The sequence below is a fragment of the Ovis canadensis genome, chromosome 13, assembly GCF_042477335.2.
Source record: "Ovis canadensis isolate MfBH-ARS-UI-01 breed Bighorn chromosome 13, ARS-UI_OviCan_v2, whole genome shotgun sequence".
Classification (NCBI taxonomy): domain Eukaryota; kingdom Metazoa; phylum Chordata; class Mammalia; order Artiodactyla; family Bovidae; genus Ovis; species Ovis canadensis.
In genome coordinates, this window is record NC_091257.1 from 60,558,088 (window position 1) to 60,564,087 (window position 6,000).

Genomic DNA, 6,000 nt, shown 5'->3' on the forward strand with positions numbered 1-6,000 from the left:
AATTCAATAATTCAATTTATCATAATTTTTGAGCTCCTACATATGCATAGAGGACCTGGGCAGCTATCTGGGGACCTACTAAACTAATACTTTCCAGGCTTTGCAATGGTGTGATCACACTGATGCGGGAGGGAGATGTCCACGGGATCCCTAGATGTCCCTAGACGTCTAGATCCCTAGATGTCCACATCTAGGGATCCGTCAGCGTCGGCTCATGTCCAGGGGAGAGGCAGCGGCCAGGCAAACAGGCCCTAGCCTTAGAAAGCCTTTGGGACTGTGACATTGGACGCGCTTGTCCATCTTCTCCGAGACTGTCAGCAGTGGTTCCTCCGACACCCAGACTCAGACTCCAAACTCCTGGACACAGGCCTGGCCTGACCCGGCCCCTCAGGACTCCCATCAAATTTCTCAGGGAATGGACTCATTGCCTGTGCTCGGGACATTTCAGGTCTCCTCCCCTAGCTGTCCTGGCTGGGATCTGCATGGTCCCTGAGGACAACACTGCCCTGTCCACGCTTGTGTCAAGGCTGTGTTTTCTCCACAACTTTTCAAGAGTCTGATAACCCCAGACCTTGTTCTGCCAGACAATCTGTGGAAGTACCTTAGTCATGACTGGCCTGTGTGCTCTGTTTTCCTTCTTATGGTAAAAGCATCCACTTTCCTTTTGAGGAAATATCTGTTCTCTAGCTGTGTTGTTGAGGAGAAAACTCCTTCTCTAACACAGCTTGCTAGATTCTTCTGAATAAAAATAACTCCTTCATTCTCCATATCACTTTGTAAACATAGGCATAATATCTTTTTAAGAGTTGTGACTCCAAAATATTTTATTAAGAAAACCAGTTAAATGCCCATTTTTACTACTAAATGTCCATGATTGACAACTAATATTTTGAGGGTTATGATTTTAAATTGTCTGAAAGCTTAACAAGTTATGATTCAAGGGAATATTTCCATGCATATAAAATTTCTTAAAAATTGAATTGTTTTTAATTATCATTCTTATTATTTGTCTTCAATTTTGCAGAATATAACTTCTTTGATATATCCTACTCAAAGAGAGTCTCAAAAGTAGAATATTGAAAAAATAGTTTATTTTAATTTTATTTGGTTACTTGACAAAATTATTTTTAAGTGATAGTAGTTTGTCCTCACAAGTGTACTGCCAACCCAGTGAAAACCTCGGGGAAGTGTGCGTGCAGCTGATGACTCAGAGGGCGGAGAGTGTGTTCCAAAAGAAAGTGTCCAGAGTCCCGAGGAATTAGCCCCAAGTCATGGAACCGAATCAAGGACCTCCCTGCTGAATTCTAAAGCTGCCGTGGATTGTTGACTGCCTTTTACTTCCCATGTTCCTTCTTTATGACCTGACACGTCTACAGCTGCTCCCGTCCACCTGTCCCACCACTGCACTTGAGGTGAGATGGGCAAACAACTTGTCTCTATTTCACACGTTCACAGGAGAGGACAGTGCCCAGGAGTGTTCTTAGTCTATCCCATCTAGGAGCCTCATCTGCACTGGGGCCTGATCTAGATGATGAGATTTTGGATTCTGAGGTGATGCCACAATGGGATGAAACTTCTGAGGACTTGGGTAGGAGAGTGACTACATCTGACAGGGGAGGAGGTGAGTCACTGGAGGCAGAAGGTGGATGGCAGCAGACAGACTTCAAGGTGGTGTCCACGATCCTTTCTTGGGGTTTGCACCCTCTTATCATCTCTATCCCTTGGGAGTGACCTGGAACTTGCTTTCAACCCAAAGACTACAACAGCAAAGGTGATGTGCTGGCACAGCCTGGACAGCATCATCTTCTGCAGGGTCTGTGTTGCCAGCAGCCTTATTCTAGATCCTTGCTCTCCATTCTGGCTTTGAAGAAGCAAGCAGCCATGAGTTCTGTTGTCTTGAGGCCATGAGTTTTGCCAAAATGACCGAATAGACTTGAAAGGGGGCCCTTCCATCCTTAAACTCCAGCTGAGAACCCTGTCCTGTCTGACACCTTGACTGCAGTCTTGGAGACAACCAGGCAAGCCATGTCAGGACTCCGGATGCAGAGAACCTGTGATGCAGTAATAGGCAGTGTCCTAGCAGCTCCGTGGGCAGGGTGGCCCAGGACTGAACAATAACACACTCTGCAGTGTTGCCACCATGAGTAATACTCTTCACTGGCCCTTGCCTGAGCCTGCTGGACATACACTGCCCAAGGCTAACCACAGTTAAGAGGCACTATTTTGTTTCTGATAAGTTTTTTATATTCCTTAGAGAGAAATAAAGCGCTGCTCTGATTGATTTCTGGCTATGAGTTTGGTCTTACTATAAAGAATCTCTAGGAAGTCATTGAAGCAATCAGCACATGCAAAATGGTGGCAAAAACACATTAGATTAACAGCTCATCTCCTTCAAGGATGCTATCAGAGAAAACAGCTGTAAACATGGCATAAATTCGATTCAAGTTAAGCACAGCAATCTAGTTCAGGTTATTGATCTTGTCCCTAATAAATTAGTGGGTGAATGCCTGGCTGGCCAGAACAAAGGTTGTTGAAAATTCCTTACCTGCAAACACTTCTGAATGATTCCTAACCCTGTCTTCCTCCACCCGATTTTATAAAATAGAGCTTAGGAACTAACTCCCTATTATGCAGGCAGGGGTTTCATGCTAGAAGAGAGCAGAGCTTCTAACAGAAATTAATGCCTCGTTTATAGGGTCTCAGATGGCAAACACCAATGGAAGAAGGCACAGATTAAAATAGAGATGAGAGTCAACAAATGAGAGAAGGAAGCAACACACTTGCTAAATGAAAGTGTGTGTGTACTTGTTTAGACTTGGAGGCAGGGAGATTTTTAAAATATGTATGTTTTGCTGGTTTATTCATTATAATGATAAATTTGGTAAACAATCGTCAATGAAATGATCTGGTAAGTAGAAAATATACCTCCTGGTCTATACTAGGTTCTTGAAGAAAATGGGCAAATGCTGCTGTAAATAAAAGCACGATATATAAAGTTAGACGTACAACAGTACTTACTCTCCAAATGCAGCCTTCAGCAGTTTATCGACTGCTGAAAAAAACATGTGACAGCATGAAGCCAGCAAGCCACAGATAATAGACTGTCTTGAGAGAGGCTCCTTTTATCCTGCACACAGCAGTAGGTGATAAATGGCTCTCATGTCAGCCTCCTATTTTCCTCTGCTCTCCCCCCAAAGTGTATCTTGGATCAGGGACTAATAGCCCCCCAGGAGAAGACATCCGGATAGCACCCTTCTCCATTGCGGTAGCACAATCCTCGCACATCTGTCAGAAGCCTCCGATAGGGACAGGCTGAGGGCTTGTTGTTTGTCTACCAAAACATGGTATTCTCGGCTACAAAACTGGAGAAAGGAACATAATATAATTTATTTCTGTGAATGGGAGAGGTTTTATGAACAACAGTTTAGCCAGAGGCCTTCACGGTATTAACTATTTCTCTTAATACATACCTTGGACAATGATATCTGTCATAAAGGCTTCCCACGGTGAATGGGAATCTTGTATTTAAGCTACCTTACAGCTAAGCTTATTTTAATCTTGTGCTTTGAAAAAAGGAAGAAAAAAAGGCAAACATCAATTTCACAATTTCACAATGACATTGCATCCTATGAAATTTTTAGTGTTCAACATTGCCTGTTAGGTAATCGAGTGGGTTTTAATGTCACTTTGAGAAAGTTGTCTAAAAGTTATCATTAGTCTATGCAGGTCTGCCTGATTAAAAGTGGGCATACCTTTTAATAGACTGAAAATAAGGCCCCAATACAGCACACACACAAAGCTGTCAGCAAGTAATGCAAGCACTGAATCCCCTCTTGCTCAGAAAACATGTAACTGTAATTACAACCTACTCTTGTGTGTTTGGCTGTCTTTGAGAGAAGAGGTGCTGGTCTCTTTAAGGACGTAATGGTAAAATAAGGTGATGGTTCTTGAAGATGTGCCATGAGATTTCAGAGAAGAGCTGTGAAATTTTGAGGACGGGGTTTAAGAGCTATAATGAAGACAGATCGCAATTAAGGGCTCTTGAATCATTTAATAAAGAGAAGAGATTAAGGCAGCTAGTCCTCCTAGGAAATCAGTGAAGAGTGGTGAGATGGTTAATTAGCAGCATCTTCCGTGCACTTTGGTGGTTGTGGGAGTGCAGTCCAGGTTCATTTGGGGGGATGACGAGCTTTTTAATCACTGAGCATCGAGAGTGATGCCAGCAGACAGCCATCAGCTCTCAGGCCCTGGACGGGTGTCCTAGGCTTCCGGGCACTGCCTGCTTTCTGATTGGTCAAAAGGGAGAATGAAGTTCTGGTCCCTTCATCATCATGAAGATGAAACTTCAGCTCTCCTAACATTCGTATATATTTCAAGTCTTGATTTTTCTTTTCTGATAATACACTTTTCTACTGTTATTGCACGAAGTATGGGTGGTATTGTTAATTTTTTAAAAGAAAAATCTTGAAATGTAGCTCAATTTAGAAAGCATGGATTTAGCATCAATTTGATAGAACTAAAGAGCTTCCCTGATGGCTCAGTGGTAAAGAATCCATCTGCCAATGCAGGAGAAGCAGGTTTGATCCCTGGGTTGGGAAGTCCCCTGGAGGAGAGTACAGCAACCCACTTGGGTATTCTTGCCTAGAGAATCCCATGGACTGAGGAGCCTGATGGGCTACAGTGCATGTGGTCATAAAGAGTCAGACATGAGTGCACACACACACAGTAGAATTAAAATTTGGCCACTTACTGCAAAGACTGTGAGATGACATGTTAGTTATAAGGGAATTCTGAGTTTTGTGTAATAAGTGAACATTTTCTCCCTTTCATCTTGCCATCTCTCTCCAACAAGTCAGATGAATGAGATCAAACGTGGATTTTGGTTTCCAACACTGACAGCTCTATGGTGATGGTTCACAGTGGCAGAGAAACTGGAATTCTGCTTCCATTGTGTAAATACTTCCTAACAGACAGTTGGAAGCCAGAGCTGAGCACAGACCTGGAGCCCTAGTGTGGAGCAGGTTCGTTATAACGTAAAATTTCTTTGGGGAAAAATGGTGTCTTCAGTAGGAGCTGTGGGAGGTAGTTTATGTATCATTATGTAAACATCACAGCTTATACTCTGCTTAGATGTGGGAGACCCTGAAATTTCAAAGCTTTATATATAAAGATTTATTCATAGATGTCCCGACAGACCCACTCACCATCCCCTCTCCACTCTACTCCAATCTCTTTAATTAATGCACGTTAGTGGAGAAAAGCTTTAAGATGAGCCATTTGTTAAAACTGTGAAAAGTAGTCTTATATTTCATGTGATTTATTTCAAATTTAAATCAAAAGAGTTACATTGGAAGAATGAAAAAACTTACGTGCACTTGTATATCATTTTATTTCCAGTAGTTCAAATACATTTAAAATTACGTTAGATGTTTCCCTAAAGTCTAATAGTGAATAATCACGACTCTGTATTAAATATATTTCACATGTATTTTCTACTCTCTTGTGCCTCCATTTCAGTCTTTCCCTGATCACAAAATTTCTGAATCTTGAAAAATTCCAAGTCATGACCTCCCCTCCAGTCTAAAATCACAATGTATTTCTTTAAAAATCTGTGTAGCTCCAACACAAAAAAAGAAAAAAGAAAGAAAAAGAAAATCCAGAACAACAAGGATAAAATCCTCTCTTATCCGCACTGCCTCTTTCACTGCTGTTTTTCTTCGTTTATCTTGGCAGACAAATTCCCTCGTGGAGCCTCCAAATGTCCTTATTAAACCCTTCTGATTAGATTGGTGCCCATCCCCCATTCCAAAAACCGCAAGCTTTGTCAAAGTCTCCATTGACTCACACTTATAGAAAATCAATGGCCAGTTTTGGCCTTTATCCTATCAGCTTATCAATAACAGTTGAAATGATTGGTATTCATTTCTTTTGTCAATACCTTTCTCCCTTGATGTCCAAGAAAGCACATTTCCAGTTTCATTGTTTTCAACTTTTTCCATG